The sequence below is a fragment of the Neovison vison genome, chromosome 12, assembly GCF_020171115.1.
Source record: "Neovison vison isolate M4711 chromosome 12, ASM_NN_V1, whole genome shotgun sequence".
Classification (NCBI taxonomy): Eukaryota; Metazoa; Chordata; class Mammalia; order Carnivora; family Mustelidae; genus Neogale; species Neogale vison.
The window spans coordinates 47891621-47916214 of record NC_058102.1 but is presented as its reverse complement, the minus strand read 5'-3'; the positions used below and the strand labels follow the sequence as shown (position 1 = coordinate 47916214).

At 41.5% G+C, this 24594-nt stretch overlaps 1 protein-coding gene across 1 annotated transcript in view; it reads left to right on the top strand.

Moving 5' to 3' along the window:
* The first annotated feature begins 225 nt into the window (after positions 1 to 225).
* The window catches only part of FRS2 (fibroblast growth factor receptor substrate 2), a 152793-nt gene continuing 128424 nt past the window's right edge, over positions 226 to 24594 (top strand). Inside the window, exon 1 of the mRNA XM_044228736.1 lies at positions 226 to 415. The gene's annotated coding sequence lies outside the window, so the exon portion shown is untranslated. The remainder of the gene's footprint in view (positions 416 to 24594) is intronic.

Below are 24594 nucleotides of genomic sequence, written 5' to 3'. Positions count from 1 at the left end.
GATGAGAAGTAGTCAGATTTTGGATGGCATTTGTGGGTAGAGCCCATTGGAGTTGCTATGGATTGGATATAGTGTGTAAGAAAGAAAGGAAAAAAAAAAAACCCAGATGAGTTAGAAAACTGTCATCATCAAGATGGAAAAGGCTGCAGGTTGTTGGATATATAAATCTGGAGGTCAGGGAAAAAAGTCTGGGCTCGAGTTATAAATGTGGGCGTTATTGGCATACAGATGGTATTTAAAGCCAAAGGCTGAATGAGATCACTAAGGAAGTGAGTGTGGCTAGAGAAGAGGCCCAGGGACTGAGGCTTTGAGCACACCAACATGAACGAGCTGGGAGGAAAAGAGGACTTAGTAAAGGACATCAAGATGGAGTAATCAGGAAAGGAGAGAATGCAGGAGTGATGTTCTTAACCAGGTAAGAAGGGGTGCGATCTGGTGGTATACAAGTGGAGGGGTTGGCTCTGGACAGGAGCACAGGGTGTTCTTCCGTACTAACCACACATTTTGGCTAAGTGAAGGCCCCTTCATATCTGGTGCTGTCTCTACATAGTAAAGATCATTCTGGTAATCAAGGAATTATTTTATGGTCTTCTGAAAGCTGTTGCTCGTTGGCCATTTGGTAAGTAATAATTTGACCAACAGTCAGTGCTTCACAGGTGCTGTCCCACAGATCTCACTGTTGAACACAACATATTATCTGTCTTTCTGCTGAGGTGGCACAGCTCAGAGGAGTTCAAATCCCCATGACCAAGCCAGGAATGTAACCAAGTTCTTGGTGTTCATTTGCAAAGGGCTGCCTTAATACAGTACCACAAACTGAGTGGCTTGCCAACAGAAATGTATTGTCTTCCAGTTCTGGAAGCTAGAAGAGAAAAATCAAGATGTTGGCAGTGTGACTTCCTCCTAAGGCCGAGAGAGAGAATCTGTCCCATGCTTCTCTTTGGGCATCTGGTGATTTGTTGGCAGTCTGGAGCCTTCTGACCTCATAGACGCATCACCTTCATCTTTACCTTTAAGTTCACGTGGTGTTCTCCCTGTGCTTATCTTTTTGTGTCTGAATTTTCCCTTTTGATAGACTCCAGTCATCTTGGATTATAGGCTCACCCTACTCCAGTATTACCTCATCTTAAGTAATTATATCTGTAAAGACCCTATCTCCAAATAAGGTCACATTCTGAGATACTGGCAGTAAGGGCTTCAGCATGTGAATTTGGGGTGGGGTGGGGTGGGGTGCCAGCATTCATGGTATAGATTAGGCAACTGCAGAGCTTGTAGGATTGGAGTCAGTGGGACTGAAAAGGTCTTCCTTGTGCTCCTCTCTGATTCCAGTCCTATCATTTGAACCTGTCGTCTTTGATGTGACTCTTCTTTTTTTTTTCTAACACATTTATTGAAAGAAAAGCCAACAGAAGTAAATGGATTCAGCCTTTTATGTGACTCGGATGTGACTGTTTTGACCTGTTTTAGAAAACAGAACCTCGGGGGCGCCTGGGTGGCTCAGTGGGTTAAGCCGCTGCCTTCGGCTCAGGTCATGATCTCAGGGTCCTGGGATCGAGTCCCACATCGGGCTCTCTGCTCAGCAGGGAGCCTGCTTCCTCCTCTCTCTCTGCCTGCCTCTCTGCCTACTTGTGATCTCTGTCTGTCAAATAAATAAATAAAATCTTTAAAAAAAAAAAAAAGAAAACAGAACCTTAAAGAAGAAGAGCTCATGATTGGGAAGGTACGGAGGGACGGGATTTGCAGGGATAGGTTTTCCTTTAAGGCGGTGGCCATGTTTGTTGAATACACGTTTGCCTTTTATTACAACCACCACCACCCAGCTTCCTCCCTCCTCACTCCTGAGATTCTGATGCTGCAGGTGTAGAGCCAGGACCCTGCGTTTTAGCATGCCTTCGGGTGATTCGGATGCTGCACCTTGACAGATTCCCCTGAAGAGCCAGGGTTCCTGGTGTGAGAATATTGAGGTTGGAGCCAGACCAGGCCTCGCCCTCCAGAGAATGGGCAGAACTCCAGCAACCCCGATCTCAGAGCTACAGGGGCCAGAAGAGACCATCAAGATCACCTCTTCAGATAGAAAACAGAGCCCAGAGGTGGTGAAGCCAGAGCATTTTGAGTGCTTAAGAGCAGAGAGAGAAGCAAAACAGGACTTAAATATAGTAAGAGGATTACGATGGATAAAATGAAAAGAGAGAAGAGAAATGTGAGGAGTTGCCCTTAAGCCAGTGTCTAGACTAGATAATGTCTCCTTTCTCTGTCTCACGTCACAGAAGTTGTCCTGCTTCAGAGGAAGCCACTTTCCTGCTTCTGAGGTTGGTTTGGGTTCCTGAAACAGGTGCTTACCCACGAGACAAAGGACAGGCCTGTGTTTTAATGGTTATTTGTTGGAGCCCACTGCTTCTCGTGGCGCTGCACTGTCCTCAGCATATGGAGATAAAATAAGAACCCAAGAAAAACACTCAGAGCGTGTGATTGTGTGATGCAATCCGCAGATGACCCACAGCTAACTATGATTAGACTCTGATAGGTGGACTTCCCGAGAACATTCGGAGAAGAATGATCTGTGTCTGGGTGATTTCTTTAGTCTTCTTTCACCTCTTGACCTCACTTAGTGTTCACAAGAACCCTGGAATACATATTGCCCTCCCTTGACAGGTATTTTAAAGATGAAAATATGACATGCCCTTTTCCTGCTTATAATCCTTCAGGGATTCCTCACTGTTTACCCGTTGGCTCCTTTCATGGGGAAATGTGTTCCAAGTCAATAACCTAAGAGAAAAAAGGGCAATTTGTACAAGGATGTACATTACAGCTTTATTCACAATATTCAACACTGAGAACAAACCAAAACCCAATAAGAAAGGGCAGGGCTAAGCAAATCCCACCCTCCACAACACTAGAATACTCTGTACCTGCTTTTTTATATATTTTTTTAAAGACTTTGTTCATTTGACACACACACACACAGAAAGTACAGATAGGCAGAGAGACAGGCAGAGGAAGAGGGAGAAGCAAGCTCCCCGCTGAGCAGAGAGCCCGATGTGGGGCTCGATCCCAGGACCCTGAGACCATGAGCTGTGCTGAAGGCAGAGGAATAATCCACTGAGCCACCCAGGCGCCCTCTGTACCTGCTTTAAATGATAAGAATCTGGTCTACCCTGAGTCACAAGTGTGTGTCTCCATGTCTGAGTATAAAGGTGGCAAATGTGAAATCAGTTTAATAAGCAGGATGAACGCCCTGATTTCAACTCTATAAAAATACAAATATGCCTATTGACAAAGACCCGGGCAGTAACAAAAAGTAATGAAACGTTTGACACTGTATGTGAATCAGATCTGCTGTTTCCATGTGACATAAACATTTCGGTGGGGGAAAATAATGCCTTTGGAATTTTCTTCTGAGGACTCTCACATAGGATTTTATACTGTAAAGAGAAAAACGAGACGTGGAACTCAAAACCTTAAGACATCGATACAAGAGGGCAGGCTAAGGACATGGTGACTGTTTTATGTTGGGACGGCCGTGTTTGAGAATTCAAGTTGGAGCCAGGGCAGGGGCTTGGCCACCCAGGGTGGGTTCACTGAGGGTGCTTAGCGAGGCACATGTACCCTTGGCTTGGGGTTCCATCAGCCCCTGCTGCTACCACAGCAGTTCAAGGCCAGTGGGAAATCACTGCAGAGAAAGTGCCGCCCTATTAACTGAGAGAAAAACTGGTCAGACTTGATCAAGCAGAACATTAGCGTGTGATGTCAAACTGACCTTCTGTACAGTTTCAAAGAGGCTCAGGAACAGTTCACCAAGCTCTCTTCTCTTTATTGGTTTTTGCTGTGGCCGAAAGCATAAGAACAGGGCACCAAGGGCTTGCTAGTGGTGAACACAAATGACGGCAATACCCGTGGGGCAACTGGGTGGCTCAGTGGGTTGAAGCCTCTGCCTCTGGCTAGGTCATGATCCCGGGGTCCTGGGATCAAGCCCCGCATTGGGCTCTCTGCTGAGCAGGGAGCCTGCTTCCCCCCTCTCTCTGCCTCTCTGCCTACTTGTTATCTCTGTCAAATAAATAAATAAAATCTTAAAAAAAAAAAAATGACGGCAATACCCCAAATTCTGTAACTATTCAAATGTATTCATGAGGTCTCCGGCTAGCTTTCTTTCAAGGTTCTTATCCCAACCCTAAGTCTTACAGTATTTGCCTTTTGTACCTTTCAGCAAACAACATTAGCATCACTTGTATCCGCTTTAAGTTTTGCCATTCACTGTGTACAGGTGGGGAGTGAGGAGTTGGTCAGAAAATGTTGCCCTTCTAGATTGTCTGCATTTTTTCTCCTTATAAATCTGGATCACTCAATCTTGGCTTATCCTGGCTTGATCAGACCCTGAGAAAAACTGGCTCTTGCATCCCAAACTCATGTGAATCTAATTGGTATCAGAAAATCAATTTAATCATTGACAATGAGAGATACAGCAGCCAAGTGGGGCAATATTTATGTTGGCCAGTTTGCAAGTTCTCTACCCACAAATGAAACCAAACAAAGATTCGTAGTCTTTTGCCGTGTGAGCATAAGCTACTGGTACAAGGAAGGGTTTGACAGAGTTCTATGTACAAACTCATCTACCTAGAATTCCCTGACTTCCTTCCAATATGCATGACCTCTGAAGGCCCAGGGCACACCTCACCTGTTCTTTTTTTTTTTTTTATTTGACAGAGAGAGATCACAAGTAGACAGAGAGGCAGGCAGAGAGAGAGCGAGAGAGAGGGAAGCAGGCTCCCCGCTGAGCAGAGAGCCCGATTTGGGGCTCAATCCCAGGACCCTGGGACCATGACCTGAGCCAAAGGCAGAGGCTTTAACCCACTGAGCCACCCAGGTGCCCCCTCACCTGTCCTTTGAACCTTCTTCTACCTCTGGGTTCTTGGGAAAAATTGATCACTTACCCACTCAGGTGGCCATAATTTTCATACCTCTATTACAGCACCAATCACCTTGTATTCTAATAATTCTTCATTTTTTTAAAGATTTTATTTATTTATTCAACAGACAGAGATCACAAGTAGGCAGATGGGGTGGAGTTGGGGGAAGTAGGCTCCCCCCTGAGCAGAGAGCCTGATATGGGGCTCAATCCCAGAACCCTGGGACCATGACCTGAGCCGAAGGCAGAGGCTTTAACCCACTGAGCCACCCAGGTGCCCCTCTAGTAATTCTTGATCTATCTGTCTCCTCTGCTGTTTCCATCACGGGGTCAGGACCTCTCTCACCTACGTTGTTGCTCAGTGCCTCGCACATATTAAGTGCTCAGTTCAGGGTTGCTAAGTGAAGGAGTTATTTCTCTGTCTACCCTAATGACCTTTCTAAATCAGTTTTTATTAAACAGAGGTAGGTGGATACTAAGAGAGGGAAAGAGACAGAGAGAATCCTATTCCCTAACCATGGGAAACCTGTCCAAACACTATACTGTGGAGAAGCCGTAAAAGCTAGTCTTAGGCAATACTCAGGGTTATGTTATGTTTTCACCCGGACTGATCAGCTTCTCTGATCCTTCTATCATTATTCTCTGGCCTCCCTGTAGGCCCTGGCTTATTTATACCTTAGTCTGCCTCTTTATTTTAGTGAACAGTTTGATCTCTTCCACAAGCATATTGATTTGGATTCTCCTAACTCCCCTTTACCCACCTCAAGCCCCAGAAATGCTGAATCAGAATCTAAATTCTAACATGACCCACAAGTGATTTGTAGGCATACTAACATTGGAGAAGCTCTGCTTTACATCTTCAGGGTGCCTGCTGCTCCTGGCTGTGTGGTTTTCCTTTCTATCTTGTCCCCTGTCATTCTTCAGACATTGACAGCCCTTGTATTAGTTATCTATGGTTGCATATAAAATCACCTCAACTCACCGGCTTAAAACAATACTTATTATCTTACCATTTCTGTGCATCAGAAATCTAGGCAAGAATGTTTTTTTTTTCCCTTAAATAAAGAGAGAGAGATACAGAAAGAGCTGGGGATGGGGGAGCAGAGGCAGGGGGAGAGATAGAATCCCAAGCAGGCTTCATGCCCAGCCCAGACCCGACACGGGGCTCGATCTCACAACCCTGAGATCATGACCCAAGTGGAAATCTAGAGTGGGATGCTTACCTGGCTGAGCTTACAAATATGTCCACAGTAAAAGCAACCTTAACTCAATCACTGCCTCAAACAATGACTTCATCACTTTATTTCTACCATCAAATTTATGTTTAGTTTTATTAGAATATTCAAATATAAAGGAGTAAAGGGGAACTTGGCTGGCTCAGTTGGTAGAGCATGCAACTCTTGATCTCAGGGTTATAAGTTCAAGCACCATGTTGGGTATAGAGATTACTTAAAAATAAAATCTTAAAAAAAATAGTAGAATGCTATAATAGCTACCAATATACTTGCTCCTAGATTGAGCAATTAGCCATTTCTTCTTTATCTTTCTTTTTTTTTTTTTAATTTTATTTATTTATTTGACAGACAGAGATCACAAGTAGGCAGAGAAGCAGGCAGAGAGAGAGGAGGAAGCAGGCTCCCCGCCGAGCAGAGAGCCCGATGCGGGGCTCGATCCCAGGACTCTGGGATCATGACCTGAGCTGAAGGCAGAGACTTTAACCCACTGAGCCACCCAGGCACCCCTCATCTTTCTTTTTATGAAGTATTTTAAATTAAATTATAGACATCATTTACTCCTAAATACTTTAAAATGCATCTCTTAAAAACAATATCATTATCATAATTAACAAAATTAATAATAATGTCTTCATATTATGGGACAGACCATATTCATATTTTCTTAAAGAGTTCAAAAAATATGTTTTACAGCTTTTTTTCAAGACAGGATTCAAATGAAAACCACGTGTTGCTCAGGTTGTTATATGGCTTAATTTTCAACTGTTGATTTCAACAGTGCTCCTCTCCCTCCTTTTTATGTCTTTGAATTGTTGGATTGGGCCCGTCGCCCCTAGCTTTCTCCCACCTTCTGGACTGATCTGATTGTTTCTTTTTTGGTGTCATTAATCTTATTCATCTACCCCTAAATTTCCTGTAAAGAGGAGATGAAATATAAAAGCTGATTTCAATTCAAGTTAAACATTTTTGTTTGGAATTTTTGTAGCTGGTGTTATATACTTTATATTTTGTCACATTTTAGGCACATTTTTTCTGATTGTCCACTTTTAGTAAAGCTAACTTTTATTACTGGATTAAGGAGGCAACTGCCACATCTCCCCACTGTTAGATTACATTTTTTTTTTCACTTACAATCAGCAAATTATCCACAGAGTGATATTTTAGTAACATTTTTGGCACCTCTACAGATTGTAAACATCCCCTCTTCTGTATGAATGAGTATTAGTCATGGTTCATAGAGGAAACAGAAGCCAATCAAGATGTGTCTTTTTCATCAGAGAGAGAGTTAATTCAACCAATAAGGGCTTCCAAATTCATTGGAAGAGCTGGAAAGAAGGCGAGGTTAGGCCCCCAGGGGGCTGAAACAGACTAAATTTAATGACTGGGTCCCAAGGCTCATGAAGCCACCATTGCCATGTTGGAGCTGTATCTCTGCATTCTCAAACCTAGGACCTAGAATTTAGCAGAAAAACTTATGGTCTCCATGTCCATGCTGACCAGATGCAACGGCCAAAGGATAAAGATGGCCTGCACATAATTTCTACCTTCCAGATCTAATGCAAGTGCATTTCATTTTTGGAACTTAATTCACATCCTAAAAACTAAGATATAAAACAGTCTGCATTTTTTTAAAACTTTCCAAGCAGCCTCTGCACATCATAAACATTGGAGTATTTGTTGATTAGGATAATCTATGACATCTACCACAGTAGGACAAGGGCAGGAAAGGGGACTATACCTGAGACTTCTAAGGTTCTGTGGCAGGAATAAGGATCTTTCTCCTGGGCTCCCTGCTCTGCAGGCACACTGCAGAATGGAGATTACTAATTCTCTGTATGCTTTTTATTTCTGAAGATTTTGCTGATCTCTCTCATCTACTCTTGCCTCATTTTACATTCTGTTGTACTTGATGGTTGTGATTTTTAAATTCTCATCTTTATTAGAGTTTTGGGAGAAAAATAAATAGCAACCTTTTCATATCTACTAGATGATTCTCGAACTGTACCATGGACATGTCTGAGTGATAGGATAGCCTTCCATGTCCTTGTGTGGAGGATTTGTGGGATATACGAGCATACCAGAGTGCATATTAGTAATTTTTTAAATTCCCCTAAGTAATTTTATTTTTTAAAGATTTTATTTATTTATCAGAGAGAGAGAGAGGGAGAGAGAGCGAGCACAGACAGACAGAATGGCAGGCAGAGGCAGAGGGAGAAGCAGGCTCCCTGCTGAGCAAGGAGCCCGATGTGGGACTCGATCCCAGGATGCTGGGATCATGACCTGAGCCGAAGACAGCTGCTTAACCAACTGAGCCACCCAGGCGTCCCCCCCTAAGTAATTTTAATAAGCCCTACCAATACCACCATTTTTGTATTACTTACTCATTTCTGTGTACCACTTATTCTAAAACTTAATGGCAGGTAACAATAAACATTATCTCACAAACAACAAATATTATCTCAGAGTTTCTGTGGGTCTGGAATCTAGTCTTTATATTCTTATCTGGCTATAGTTCACTCATTTTCATTGCTATAAAATGCTCCATTGTTTGCATGTACCAAATTTATGTATTTATTCTTCTATTAATGGACATTTAAATTTCTAGTTTAGGGCTATTATTAACAATGCTGACGTGAAGAATCTCTTACATGTAGCTCATAAAAAGACTTGTTAGCACATACTTCTTGGGTTTATATCCAGGACTGGAATTGCTGGGTAAAGGGTATGTGTATTTCCAGTATTTATTAGATATTTCACATCTTCAAAGTTGTACCAGCAGGTGTGTGAGACTTAATGATGCTCTCCATCCCTAGCCAATGCTTGGTATTGTAAGACTTCTAAAATTTTTGGCAGACTGATGGTTATGAAAAGATATCTCACCCTGCTTAATTCACTAACATTTGAGGTTGGGTCCCTTTTCTTATGTTTATTGATTATGTGTTTCTTCTGTGAGGTCATTATTCATACCTTCAGTTAATGTTTCAGTTGATTGTTTTTGTGGGTTGTTGTTTTGTTTTGTTTTTTGAGAGAAAGAGAGAGAGAGAGAGAGCAGAGGGAGAGAGAGAATCTTAAGCAGGCTCCACACTCAGTATGGAGCCCCACGAGGGGTTCGATCTTGTGACCCTGAGATCTTGACCTGAGCTGAAATCAAGAGCCAGATGCCCAACTGACTGAGCCACCCAGGCACTCCTCAGTTGGTTGTCTTTATGTTTCCCTGGACAGGTAGGAGCACTTATAGATTCTGCATATTACCCTTTGTTAGTTAAACTGATTTGCTCAACAAATATTTATTGAGCACTTAGTGCACATAGAGGCTACAGCAGTGAAGACAAACCAACAAGCTTCTTAGTCCATGAGGCATACATTCTAGTATAAGTAGAGAAACAATAAACAAAATAAATAAGATTATGTATATTAGATTTTACATATCCTGTGATAAATGCTATAGGAAGAAATAAAGCAGGGAAGGGGGATAGGGAGTTCTGGGGAAGTGTTACAACTTAAAATAGGGGGGTCAAGGAAGGCTTCACTGAGAGACTGACATTTGAGTCAAACCTGAGGAAGGTGGGGAAACAGGCCACAGAGATATTTGGTGGAAGAGCACCTTAGAACAAAAAATGCAAGGGCCTTGTAGTTGGAGCATAAATGGTTGGTGCAGGAACAGCAAGGAGGCCAGGGGGTCCAAAAATGAGTTACAAGAGAGGAGATTTGAGCAGTAAGGTTGGGAAGGTGTGTATGCAGAATGTAAAAAGTGTTGTGGGCCATTACAAGAATTGGACTTTTTCTCTCAGTGAGGGGATAAGCCATTGGAGGAAAGGAAAGATTTGAGCAAAGAAGTGACTCAATCTGATTACTGTTTACTTATTTGTTTAAAAATTTTATTTCTGGGAGGAGGTTGGGAGAAGGGGGGTAGGGTTATGGACATTGGGGAGGGTATGTGCTTTTGGGTAAATTGGAAGGGGTGGTGAACCATGAGAGACTATGGATTCTGAAAAACAATCTGAGGGGTTTGAAGTGGCAGAGGGGTGGGAGGTTGGGGTACCAGGTGGTGGGTATTATAGAGGGCACGGCTTGCATGGAGCACTGGGTGTGGTGAAAAAATAATGAATACTGTTTTTCTGAAAATAAATAAATTGGAAAAAAAATTTTATTTCTTTTAAGTACTCTATACCCAGTGTGGGGCTCAAACTCACAACCCTGAGATCAAGAGTTGTATGGTCTACCAACTGAGCCAGCCAGGTACCCTGACTTACTGGTTTAAAAGGCCCACTGTGGGGTACAAGAGCAGAAGAAAAATGAGTGGCTTTCAAAATAATCCAGGTGGAAAATCATGGACTGAGGTGTTACTGAGGTGGTAAAAAGTGATTAGAAAAAAAATTAAAAGATAACTTATAAGTAACTGTGACCCAGCTGAGGTTAGGTAGCATTTGTTGGGTATTGATTAATTTTTTGTTTTTCTATTCTAGAGGAACTTTCTCTAGTGATGCTTAGACCCAAAACTGTAGATGGAGAAAACAAAGGTAACCAACCCTTCTGTGGGGATTGGTATGATGATAACAGTAAACACGCACAAATGGTAATAGCATGGGCTAAGATGGTACCAGTAAAGGTAATGAGAAGTTTTCAGAATCTAGATTTATTTTGAAGGTAGAGCTAACAGGATAGGTTAATAAATTGCACACAGAATATAATCAAAAGTGAGAACTCAGGAATGACTTTAGGTTTTGTTTTGTTTTTTTATCCTAGAAGGTTAGAGTTTTTGTTAGTTCATAATGATAAAACTTCAAAAAGATCAGAGTTGGTAGAGAAGATTGAGAGCTTATTTTGGACCTCTTGTGTCTGAGTTGCCTGATAGACATTCAAGTAGAGGTGTCCAGTTGGCAACTGGACATGTGAACCAGGCATTCAGGAGAATTTAAAGGAAGTTTTACTAGTCAACATTGATGAAGTAACAAAAAACCTCCAAATCTCAGTCGATTAGAGTAACATTCATTTCTTGCTCTTGTTACATATGATTATGGCTTCCACTCTAGGCTGTGAGCCAGCTATGTCTGATTCAAGTGTATTCTAATTTGAGCCCTAAGCTGAAGAAACAGCCACTATCTGGCGCATGCCACACTTGTGGCAAAGGGCAGAAGCAAGAGAGGCCAAACTAAACAGTGCAATACAATTTAAAGTTTCTCTTTGTGGTATGAACCACATGCTTCTATTCTATTCCATTCATCGGCCCAAGAAAGTCATACAGCCCAGCCCTGCAATGAGACAAAGATGTATACTGTGCACTGAAGAGGCATTTCAAGACAAATCCAAAAGTGTGGATGTACAATCTATAGAAGGGAGGGAGCAAATTGTTGTAAACCGTAGTTCAATCTACCACAAAGTGTCTACAGACATTGGAAAGAAGAAATCCAAAGACTGAGATATTTCAATGTTCAGAGGTCATGGAGATAAGGAAAAACCAATAAAAGAGTCTGAGAAAGAGCAAATAGTAAGATAGGGAGAAAACCAGGTTGGAAGTCAAGTAAAGAAAGGGTCTCACGAAGGAGGGATTATCTTGGTCACACACATTGCTAATAGGTCAAGCAAGATGATGACTGAGATTGACCAGTAAATTTAGCCACGTGGAATCTTTGGTGATCTTGACAGGAGAATTGATGACACAGTGTGGGGGCAAAATTCTGATGAGTGTAGATTCAGGAGAGAGTGAGAGGAGAGAAGTTAGAGATAATGAGTATGGGCAGACTACTTTCAAGAATTTTTGCTTAAAGGGAAAGGAAGGAAATGGAAAAGTAACTGGTGGGAAAAGTGAGGTCAGTGGTAGTTTTTGTTTTGTTTTGTTTTTTAAGATGGGATAAATAAAGCCATAGTTTTATGAGGATCAGAAAGGTCCAGTAGAGAGGGAAAAAGTGATAATGCCAGAGAGAAAGTAGACAATTGGTGTACTGAGATCCCTAAATTGGCTGGAGGGGGTGAGATCTAGTTTATTTATTTATTTCTTTAAAAGATTTTATTTATTTATTTGACAGACAGAGATCACAAGTAGGCAGAGAGGCAGGCAGAGAGAGAGGGGGAAGCAGGCTCCCCGCTGAGCAGAGAGCCCAGTGTGGGGCTCGATCCCAGGACCCTGAGATCATGACCTGAGCCGAAGGCTGAGGCCTAACCCACTGAACCACACAGGAGCCCCTGAGATCTAGTTTAGAGTGGAGGACTGGTCTTCATTAGAACCGTAGACACAGTCTGTTCATAGCAACAGGTGACAAGGCAGAGCAAATGAACACAAGTGCAGGTAGGTGAGTAGATGTGATGGTGGGAACAGATAGTAATTCTTTTCTGGTAGCTTCTGTTTCTCACCTAAGTAAGATGCAAATCATCAGCTGATGGAGCAAATAGGGAGGTGTTGTCAGAGGTTTGAAAATGAAAAGAAAGTATGAGTAGTCTATGAGAATGAGAGATTGAATGCACTAGTGAGCAATAATGATTGGTAGGTAGCATTAAGGGCCTACTTGATGTTAATGATAACAGTGTGGGTTTTTTTTTTTTTCTACACCCACAGTTAGCAGCAGAGGTGTGGGTGCAGAGTAAGTGGAGAATTGGATTTGTCCAGATAACCAACAGGCAGAAAGTCAGATTTAAGTAAAATTTGTCATGTTAAAAAAAAAAGTAAGAGGGACAAGGTAGATTAAGATGTACACCAAGAGGAGTTACATAATGGTTGATCATGGAATTTAAAGTGGATAATAATGGAAGTAGAACATGGCACAGGGTAAGGAACAATAAAATGGTGGAAGATTGAATAGATTATAGGTCCAAATATATTTGACAAATTATTGGAGTCAGAAATAAGCTTAAAGAGTAGAAGTCCTTGGGATACGTGTGTGGCTCAGTTGGTTAAGCAACTGCATTCGGCTCAGGTCATGATCCTGGAGTCCCAGGATCCAGTCCCACATGAGGCTCCCTACTCATGAAGGGGAGTCTGCTTCTCCTGCTGACCCTCCCCCCTTTTGTGCTCTCTCTCTCATTATCTCTCTCTCTCAAACAAATAAGTAAAATCTTAAAAAAAAAAAAAAAAAAAGAGTAGAAGTCCTTGGTCAGAGAGTGGGATGCTTGATACTGGCATTATGGAGGAAGTTGCAGCCATGGGTGATAAGAAGATCTAGAGCAGTACTACTCAATAGAACTTTCTGTGGTGATGGGACTCTTCCGTAACCATTGTCTAATATGGCTGCCACCTAAGCTACCGATCACTGAAAATGGGCCAACCAAGGAAATGAAATTTAAATTGTATTTAAGTTTAATAAGTTTAAAATTAAATGAAACATGAAGTGAGTAGCTACCAGATTGAGCAGTACAGTTCTAGAGATTTGACCATGTTAGTGGTGGCTAAGTTGGAAGACAACATCACTGGAGAAGAGGAGGCCAAATACTTAGAGGCCAAATACTTATTGAAAGGACCATATCAGGAAATGGATATTGAAATCACCAAGAATTATGAAAAGAATAGGTGTGGAGTGACAGTGAACTGCAAGCTAAAGTCTTCAAGGAAAGACAGGTGTCTCAGAGTAGGAGGAGGGGTATATCAAGGAGCAAAGTGAATGATATAGTCACATAACATGTTAATCAAAACAGAGGGTTTTAGGAAAGAAGGAGGAAAGGAGAAAAGTTTAATCAGCAAAGAAGGAGGACACTTACCCCTTGGTCTACATCCAGTGGTTTATATAGACTTTGAAAAATATGTTCTTTCATTGCAAAGAGAAGTTTGTGGATTCTTTTTTTTTTTTTTTAAGAATTTATTTATTTATCTGACAGACAGAGATCACAAGTAGGCAGAGAGACAGAGAGAAAGGAAGGGAAGCAGGCTCCCTGCTGAGCAGAGAGCCCAATGCAAGTCTCCATCCCAGGACCCTGGGATCATGACCTGAGCCAAAGGCAGAGGCTTTAACCCACTGAGCCATCCAGGCACCCAAGTTTGTAGATTCTTATTACTTACTTATGGTGTCTTTGGTTGAATAAGATTTTCCTTCTTAAATTTGGAAAACGAATTCACTTTTTTAATGATTCTCATTTTAAATCTTAATTAAAAAATCCTCCCCTACTCCAAGGTCATAAATATATTACCTTGAATTTTCTTCTAAAAGTGTTATGGGTTTGCTTCTCACATTTTAGTTTTTAATTTTTATATATAGTATGAGATAGAAAACAAATTTAATTTTTCCATATAATCTATTTTCTGAAGTACAACCTCATGAAGTTCATTCTTTCTTACAGTGTTACCACCATCATATTAATTCTGTAGTAGCTTTTGAAAGTAGTTCATTTTATTATAATGTATTAATGTAGATGTATGCTGCTTAGTACTCAGTGTGTGTGTATGTGTGTGTGTGTGTGTGTGTGTGTGTGTTTTAATTCTACAAATATTGTTTTTCCAGCTTCCCTCCATTCTTCTGGAACTTGTATTGAATGTAGGCTGGAGCCTTTCAATCTGTTTTTCATGTTTCCTAATTGCTTTTGCTTTAGTGAGCTAGCTAGCTCTTTGGCCGTCTGTGCTGTATCTTAGGTAAATCTCTCAGCACCGTGTTCTAATTCAGTAAAGTCATTCTTCAAATGTATCTAGTCTAGAGTTTAACCCATCTATTAAATTTGTAATGGCTATAAAAATGAGTAAGTTTGGATGCCTGGGTGGCTCAGTGGGTTAAAGCTGCTGCCTTCAGCTCAGGTCATGATCTCAGGGTCCTGGGATCGAGCCCCGTATCGGACTCTCTGCTTGGCGGGAGCCTGCTTCCCCCCTCTCTCTCTGCCTGCCTCTCTGCCTACTTGTGATCTCTCTCTCTGTGTCAAATAAATAAAATCTTAAAAAAAATGTGTAAATTTGGGGCGCTTGGGTGGCTCAGTTGTTAAGTGTCTGCCTTTGGCTCAGGTCATGATCCGAGGATCCTGAGATAGAGCCCTGCATTGGGCTTCCAGCTCCATGGAGAGGCCTGCTTCTCCCTCTCCCGCTCCCCCTGCTTGTGCTTCCTCTCTCACTGTGTCTCTCTCTGTCAAACGAGTATATAAAATCTGTTTTGAAAAAAAAGTGTAGGGGCGCTTGGGTGGCTCAGTGGGTTAAGCCGCTGCCTTTGGCTTAGGTCATGATCTCTGGGTCTTGGGATTGAGCCCTGTTTCGGGCTCTCTGCTCAGCGGGGAGCCTGCTTCCCTCTCTCTCTGCCTGCCTCTCTGTCTACTTGTGATCTCTCTCTGTCAAATAAATAAATAAATAAATAAAATCTTTTTTAAAAAAGTGTAAATTTTAATCATCTTTAGTTCCTCCTTTTTTATATCCAGATGTTTTACACTTTCTGTAAATTCACTTTTTATAAATTATTATTAATATTAGTAGAAGTAATTCCTTGACTTACATTTTTTAACATCCTAAAAGCATTTATTTAAAAATAATTGTCAGGAGCGCCTGGATGGCTCCGTTGGTTGTGTCTGCATTCGCTCAGGTTATGATCCCAGGGTCCCAGCATCAAGCTCCACATTGAGCTCCCTGCTCAGTGGGGAGTCTGCTTCTCCGTCTGCCCCTTCCCTGCTCATGGTCAGGCACCCAGGCACCTCTATTTTGGTACAGTTTTGAAGTAGGGCTTGAACTCTCCCTCCAAATATCTAACCATTTGTCCTCATCTCATTCAACAAATTCTTTATTGAATTGTCAATTTCTGCACTGGGCTATTTTTAAAATCACCTCCAAGTCTGTCTTTTTTTTTTTTTTTTGGTCTTAATCTTTGTATTCCCATTGTTAACTACCCTAGTTTCAGTCACTGCCATCCTGCTGACTGTTACTTAGATTCCTGCCTAGCCCCCTTTTTGGTCTTCCATTCCTTAAATATGTTGCAGTCGAAATGACCTTTGTGACACAAAACTGATCACATTCCTGCCTACGTGAAACCTTCCACTGACCATCCCACTCCCCCAGGATGCAGTAAAAACCATTTAATGGAGTTTACCCTTATGTCACCTCATTTTTGTAGCTTCATCTCTTGCCATTTATTCTCTTCCCCCTCGTTTCTACTCTCCACCCCTAAAGCATTTGGCCTTCTGAATCTGCCACAGTCTGCCTCCTTTCTAGGCACATGCTATTCTTGGCCTCTGCCCTACCCCACTGTATCTTCCGTGACTAACTCATCTATCCACTGCTTTACTACAATGTCACAACCTCCAATAAGCATTTTGTGTTTGGCCTTGAGCCCAGATTAGGGGCCTCTCCCATATGAGACTTTCCCTATTATAGTACTACCCATGCGGATTTACAATTGGCTATTTGCTTCCCTTCTAGACCGTAAAAGAATTGGAGAAATTCTGTGTTCTACTTCTGAATCGTTTGCATCTAATACATAGTAAATTTTTTTTAAGGTTTTATTTATTTATTTGACAGAGATCACAAGTAGGCAGAGAGGCAGACAGAGAGAGAGGGGGAAGCAGGCTCCCTGCTGAACAGAGAGCCTGATGTGGGGCTTGATCCCAGGACCCTGAGAGCATGACCTGAGCTGAAGGCAGAGGCATAGTAAATTTCTACATGTTGTTTTTGAATTTGATAAAATTTATCAAATACAAGGGCACCTGGATGGCTTAGTATGTTAAGCACCTGCCTCGGCTCAAGTCATGATCCCAGGATCCTGGGACCCAGGATCCCTGGGATCCTGGAACATATCGGGCTCCCTGCTAAATTGGGGACCTGCTTCTCCCTCTCCTCCCTGCTTGTGCTCTCTCTCCCTATCTCTGTCTCTCTCTCAAATAAAATAAAATAAAATAAAAATTTATCAACTACATGGTATATAGCAGACACCATGCTGAACTATGGGAATGAAAGAGAAAACAGGAATGAAGGATCACTCCCCTCATACAGCTTACACTCTAGCAAGAGAGACAGGCAATAAAACAAAAAAATAATTAAAAAAAACCATTGCAACTGGTGTTAGGAAGAATATAAAGAGTTGGCTCTGATAAGGAGTAATAGAAGGTCCTACCTAGATAGGATGGCCAAGAAATTCTGCTTTGAGTAACTGGCATTTAAGCTAAGAACTAAAGAATTAGAAGAGGACAATCATGTGAAAGGCTGAAAGTAGAGCATGGAGAGCAGAAGGAAGGGCAAGTGCAGAAACCCCGAGACAGATGAGAGCTTGGTGTGTTCTGGAAACCCAAGTTGCAGAGTTGTAACTGCGGGGATAAAGTGCATGGCATGAAGTTGGAGGCTTTAGGCAGGTAGCCAGATCGTGCAGGGTCTTTATACCACAGCCAGACACTTGGATTTGTTGTAACAGGCCTGAAAATCACAGAAGGGTTTGAGGAGGGGAAAGACATGCTTCAATTACATGTTAAGAGTTCACTCTGGCTGTGTTGATAATGGAACATAAGGAGTATCCCCATGGATGTGGAGGGACTAGTTAGACAGCTATTGCAGTCATCTAGGAGAGGGAGAGTGGGAACTTCAAGGAGCACAGTCACAAATAGAGATAGACACGAATTAACTCAAGGTGTGTTTTGGAAGTAGAACGATTTGAACTTGCTGATGGAGAGACTATGAAGGATAAGGGAAAGGGAGGAAGCTAGGAGAACTCCCAGGCTTCTGACTTCAGTGACTGAGTGAATGACCGGTGTTACTATTTATAGAGTTGCAACAGTGGGGAGGAACGGCTTGGGGAGAGCACAAGGAGGGCTTGGGGAGAGCACAAGGAGAGTAGACATTCTATTTTGACGATGTGAAGTTTGAAATGTCTGTGAGACAACAAAGTAGAGAAGTTGTATTAGCAGTTTGAATACGTCAAGTACATTGAGTACCTGGAGCTTAGGTGAAAGGTCTAATCTTGACACAGCCTTCAGCACGAAGCCTTGGGAAATGGGAGAGCTCTGCAAAGAACAAAGTTCTTGTGAGAAGAGAAGAGAGATCAGTTACCAGAGTGTCTCTTCTCCCTGGCCTTGTCATTGGATTGAGCTAGGAAAGAAATGCATGCATATACATAAATATGTATTCACATACATACATACACATATTGTATACATATATAAAAACACATTTACATCCAAATTTATTTCGGTATCTATCTATCTATATTGAAAACTGTGAGTGCACGCTCACATGTTCCATTCCAATCTACTACTACAGGGGCTCATTCTAGCTTTCCCCCATCACTATACCGCCTTCTCTCACAGTGAGAACCTGGCCTGTCATTATCCTCAGGAGTCTACAGATTTCCTTGATTTCCCCGTGTGTGTAGCCAACCCATGCTAGAATGCCCTCCCTGAGCAGGACCTGTCTGTCCCTCATGAGGTTCTTCTGCCTAGGAAGAAAGTTCATTTCTTTAAAATGTAGGTTCTGCATGTCTTATTATGTATAGCCTTTGACATTTTCTTTGTTCTGTTGGTGTTTTGAAAAGGCATTTTTAGGGGTGCCTGGGTGGCTCAGTGGGTTAAGCCTCTGCCGTCAGCTCAGATCATGATCCCAGGGTCCTGGGATACAGCCCTGTATCGGGCTCTCTGCTCGGCAGGGAGCCTGCTTCTCTCTCTCTCTGCCTCCCACTCTGCCTACCTGTGATCTCTGTCTGTCAAATAAATAAATAAAATCTTTTTTTTTTTTAAAGGCATTTTTAAAGAGTTACATTTTCTGATTGTTGCTTGTATTTGAAAATGCTACATTATATGGTTTCATTTTTCATGGTGCCAGTTTGAAATGAAAACTCTGTTTTTATTTCCTTGCTTTTATTGTTATCAGTAACACTGAACATATTTCGAATGTTTATTGGCCATTTAAATGTATATTTCTGGGCGCCTGGGTGGCTCAGTGGGTTAAGCCGCTGCCTTCGGCTCAGGTCATGATCTCAGGGTCCTGGGATCGAGTCCTGCATCGGGCTCTCTGCTCAGCAGGGAGCCTGCTTCCTCCTCTCTCTCTCTGCCTGCCTCTCTGCCTACTTGTAATCTTTCTCTGTCAAATAAATAAATAAAATCTTTAAAAAAAATAATAAATGTATATTTCTGTGAATTGTATGGATCCTTTGTTTATTCTATAGCAATTTTATCACTTTTTTGGGGGGGTAATTTTTCCCAGGTATTTTATTCTTCTTGATGCAAATGCAAATGTGATTGTTTTCTTAATTTCTCTTTCTGTTACTTCATTATTTGTGTATAGAAACACAACAGATTTCTGTTTATTAATTCTATCCTGCGACTTTACTGAATTCATTTACTAGTTCTGATAGTTTTTTGGTGAAGCTTTGGGGTTTTCTATATAGTATCATGTCATCTACAAATAGTGACAGTTTTACTTCTTCCCCACTAATTTGGAAGACTTTTATTTCTTTTTCTTGTCTGATTGCTGTGGCTAGGACTTCCAGTACTATGTTGAATAAAAGTGGTGAGAGTGGACATCCTTGTCTTGGTCCCGAGCTTAGAGGAAAAGCTTTCGGGTTTTCCCCATTGAGTGTGTTGTTAGCGGTGGGAGTGTTTTTGTTTTTGTTTTTAAATCAGGCTTCCCAAATTCCTTAACAATTCAGGAGAATATTAATCATTTACTTATCTAAGTTGTCACCAATATCTTTCAGTTTTTTATGTTTTTTAAATCTATCTTATTTTGATTTTTGACATGTGGAATTTTTCTTTTTTTGTAGTTAAATTTTGTTCTTTAGTGACTCCTCCTTCCTTTAGTTTAGTTTAGAAAGAGACCTCCCCTATCCAGGGATTTAATAAACATACCCCCGCCCCCTCCCCCAACACACACACTTCTCTTTCTTCCTCCTTCTCCTCTTTTTCTCCTCTGTCTCTTCCTTCTTTTTCATTAAGGTTTGCCTTAAGGCCAGCTTTAAGTGAAAGGAACCACTAAGCCAGCCCCAATCACTCTGGTCTCCTTTGCCGGGGTCGGGAGGGGGGAGTCTTATAGACCAAGAAAAACGTGGATTTGGGGTAGATTTCTCTACAACACAACCCTCTCCCTTTCCCTCCTATATAAGCAGTTCAGTGTTGAGCTGCCTAATAAGTGTATGCACATCTGACAATTCATAAACGGCCACTGTGAAAGGGGGCCTTTAAATATTCTGTATATAAATTTAGCCATTTATACAGAAAGAATGAAAAAAAAATATGGCCTGATTCTGATCAGATGCTGCTTGTTTCTCCTTACACCATGGGGTTCTGTTCTATGTCATTTCCTTTGAAGTCAGCGGGAGCTCTGCAGGACGGCACCGCCAACACTGGGCCCCATACACGAAGGTGAGAACTGCCATTACGATCAACTCTTCGGCCTTGCGGTGGAGGGAACATTGGTTCAACACACTTGGTGGCTGCCCTGCAGATCCCACTGTCTGTGAGAGCTTTGTTCAACTGGAGCAAACAAGAACTTTTTGAATTTGGACACACAAGGGCTCATTCAGCAGAGCATCCCCAGCTCTGAGAGGAAGCACAGTGCTGGGCAGACATTGCAGCTTTCAGCCAGCACACTGACGGCATTTCTCTCACATTCTCTCCGTCTGTAAAGAGACTGTTTTCAAGACCCCGGAATGGTTTTCTATAGATTGGAGGGATGTATAAATATTTTTCTACGTTTGTACTCACGTATTATGAGGGGCAGACTACAGTTCTATCAAAGGAATTGGGCCTTTTCAATGTGGAAAGCAAGAATTCCTTGCAAATTGTAGCTGAGCATGTTATGGGTTGAGAAGCAGAGCTTTACAAGAGAAGCAGTGAGAAAAACTTTGATGAGGAGATGATACTGGAAATAAAGAATCATGTACATTTGCTTGCTGTCTCAGGAGCCGTATTTTGTTAATTAACCCATAGAAACTCCCCCACCCCCGCTTTCACAATGAACAATATACCATTTTCTAGGAAGCCAAATCAAATGGTAGTTCCAGGTTATTGTTCTATAGGCATCCAAATGAATAGAGGGCAAAGAACAAATTGCCCAAATTGAAGCGTGATTTTTATTCTCTCACCCATTCCTGACTTTGAAATAGTGATATCCCCTTACTGATGCCCTCTTCATATCATTCTGCTCCTATCCCCCGGCCTTTGCTTAGGCTATAGCATACAAGTCCCCTCACTTCCAAGGACCCCTCCCAGAACAGGATGACAGTGTTTTGTGTTGGTAACGTCTCCTACTAGATGGCATTGGAGTGCAGCAGGCATTTTTTATTTACAATTTCAAATTCTTTTTCAGAAAACTTGTATCCGCCCCTGAATATGGAATACCCTTTCTTTCCACAGGCCATCAGGTGGGTAGCATGTAGACAATATTTAAATCCCTGGGACCGGATGAGATTGCCAAAGGAGGAAATAAATGTAGATGCTGGAGAAGAGAGAATGGAATTCTGGGACATTCCAAATTCAAGGGACTGGGGAGAAGAGAAAATATATCTGGGAGAACACTCCATATGATACATGAGTAACAGCATCATTCTTTGAAGCAATAGTTATGCTGTAATATAATAAACTATTCTACAGAGTGAATGTGACTTCATTTATATAAGCTATCGTCTACCAATAGCTTCTTAACCGTTCCTCCCGCTCTCAGCTTATCCTTTACTCCTACCTTCCCTTCATACAGCTTGGTGAACCTTGGATGAATTTTAGTTTTTTGTGTCCAGATGAAAAAAATGGAAAATTCAGTAAGCACAACATATTACATTTATATGTTGAAATACAGTGCAGCTGTGATTTTTAATAAGAAAATGTTCACAAAATCATGTTGAGTTAAGAAAGAACAATCTCAATTTATACACAAACATGCACACATACACACAAAAATATAAGACCAGGAAAAAATGCTGTATGTGATCCCACCAAAAGTGTAACATATTTCTGGGTGGTGGTTTTCTTTTTTTTTTTTTTTTTTTTTTAAAGATTTTATTTATTTATTTGACAGAGAGAGATCACAAGCAGGCAGAGAGGCAGGCAGAGAGAGAGGAAGGGAAGCAGTCCCCCTGCTGAGCAGAGAGCCCGATGTGGGACTCGATCCCAGAATCCTGAGATCATGACCTGAGCCGAAGGCAGCGGCTTAACCCACTGAGCCACCCAGGCGCCCCTGGGTGGTGGTTTTCCAGGTGACTTTTATTTTATTTCTTAGGCTTTCCCGTGTTTTGCAAATGTCTCCCATTTTTAAAAAAAGAGAGAGAAAAAGGTTTTTCTTAAACCTTAAAAAAGGTTTTTTAAATTAATTAAAGTTTTTTCTTAAACCTTAAAAAAGGTTTTTTAAATTAATTAATTAATTTTTTTTTTACGTGTACCTTAATTATGTTGCTTCATAGTAGGGAAACCAGCTTTGATTCTTTACTGCCCGAAAAGATAATGCCCACGTATCTTAATTTAGTTGTCAGCACCCTTCAAACTACAGGCCCAACCAACCTGCTTGCCCAATCTCTTTGGGCTAAAGGGATCTACTCAAGGTCTTCTGAATGTGCTCTGTGCTTTTCTACTACTACGCTTTTTTGAAAGCTGTGATCCTTTTTATTCCCCTCTTTCCCTTGTAATTTCTACAAATCCTTTAAGACACTTCTTAAGTCCCACCTCTTACTTGGTCCTAAGACCACGCATGAAGGAAGAGGTCTCCAAAGAGAAGAGGTTCTATTATTCATCTAGAATTTACCACAGAGTATTTTGCACTGCTGTGGTTCCTCCTCCCTGAGTCCATAACTTCTCTCTCCAACTGGCCTTTTGATTCTTAGAAGGCAGATTCTGTGACTAGAATTCTTATTGTCCCCAGACCACACCCACCCCTGTGTCTTTTGATTTTTTTTTTAAAGATTTTTTATTTTAGGGGTGCCTGGGTTGCTCAGTGGGTTAAGCCGCTGCCTTCGGTGTGGGTCACGATCTCAGGGTCCTGGGATCGAGTCCCACATTGGGCTTTCTGCTCAGCAGGGAGCCTTCTTCCCGCCCCCCTCTGCCTGCCTCTCTGCCTACTTGTGATCTCTCTCTCTGTCAAATAAATAAAAAAATAAAATCTTTTTTTAAAAAGATTTTTTTATTTATTTGAGACAGAGAATGAGAGGGAGAACATGAGAGAGGGGAGGGTCAGAGGGAGAAGCAGACTCCTCGCTGAGTGGGGAGGCCAGGGGTACTCCATCCTGGTTCTCTAGGATATGACCTGAGCCAAAGGCAGTCACACAATCAGCCACCCAGGCACCCCTCACCCCCGTGTCTTATTATATATATTTTTAAAGCTTTTATTTATTTATTTGACAGAGAGAGATCACAAGTAGGCAGAGAGAGAGGGAAGCAGACTCCCTGCTGAGCAGAAAGCCAATGTGGGACTCAATCCCAGGACCCTGAGATCATGACCTGAACTGAAGGCAGTGGCTTAACCCACTGAGCCACCCAGGAGCCCTCCCCCGTGTCTTATTGACAGTATGTGTATAATAAACATTTGTAGTTTTCAGTTGGGGTTATTTCAAGTACATCTATATCTATAGATCTCTATCTCTACATATTCGATCGCTCTCTTTACATATATGTTTGTATCTTCTAAGTACAGTGAGCTTATTGAAGGAATAATAAAATTTCAGCAGTTAATTGACTATAAGGAAAATACTTTAAATATTTTAAATATATGTAGTTATAAACTAATGCTTAAGCATTCTTTCTTCCATTACAAAAGGTCATTAATCTTCTCTTTGGGGAGTGTTCTCTTCTTACTGTCTTCTGAAGCTACAACTTCCCCTACCCCAGCCCCTGCCCCATACAGTCTCCACATGTGCTCTACCTTTGGGGGTGAAATGCTTCCTGTCTCAGTAAAATCCAGCTTCTAAACGAATTTCTGTTAGTTTAGAGAGCAACTTGAGGATTCTGCACTTGGCACTGTTTGATTTCCTTGGCGTCTCTCCATAGTCACCATTTAGAAAGCTCCTGGTCGGCAGGATTTCTCTCCATCATACACTCTGAGGAGATTAAAAAAGGATTGTATTATTTTGGCTTGAAAATGTGATGGAAAATGAAATTTGCTTTACCAAGAAAGAAAGCTTTTGAAACTTAAATTGTTCTAATAAGGCCCTTACACAGGGATAGTTCTTGATGGACTAAAATGATAGATATCGGAAAAGTTCCTTCTTATTTGGGTTGCCAGTAAGTAAATAGCACCATGTTAAAAATCACTCACACAAATAAAGCAAGCTGCAAAACAATATGATCATATTTATGTTTTGCAAAATATAGGTGTTTATGTCCTTTATAAGCAAGTTTTGGGGGGCGACTCGGTGGCTCAGTCGTTAAGCGTCTGCCTTTGGCTCAGGTCATGATCCCAGGGTCCTGGGATCCAGCATGACATGGAGCTCCCTGCTCGGCAGGAAGCCTGCTTCTCCCTTTCTCACTCCCCCGCTTGTGTTCCCTCTCAATAAAATCTTTTAAATAAAAAAATTTTTTTTAAATAGGGAAGATTAATATCTTAAAAAAGGTCTGAAGTACTAAAGAGCTAACAGTACAGATGAAATAATATCTTTATTATTT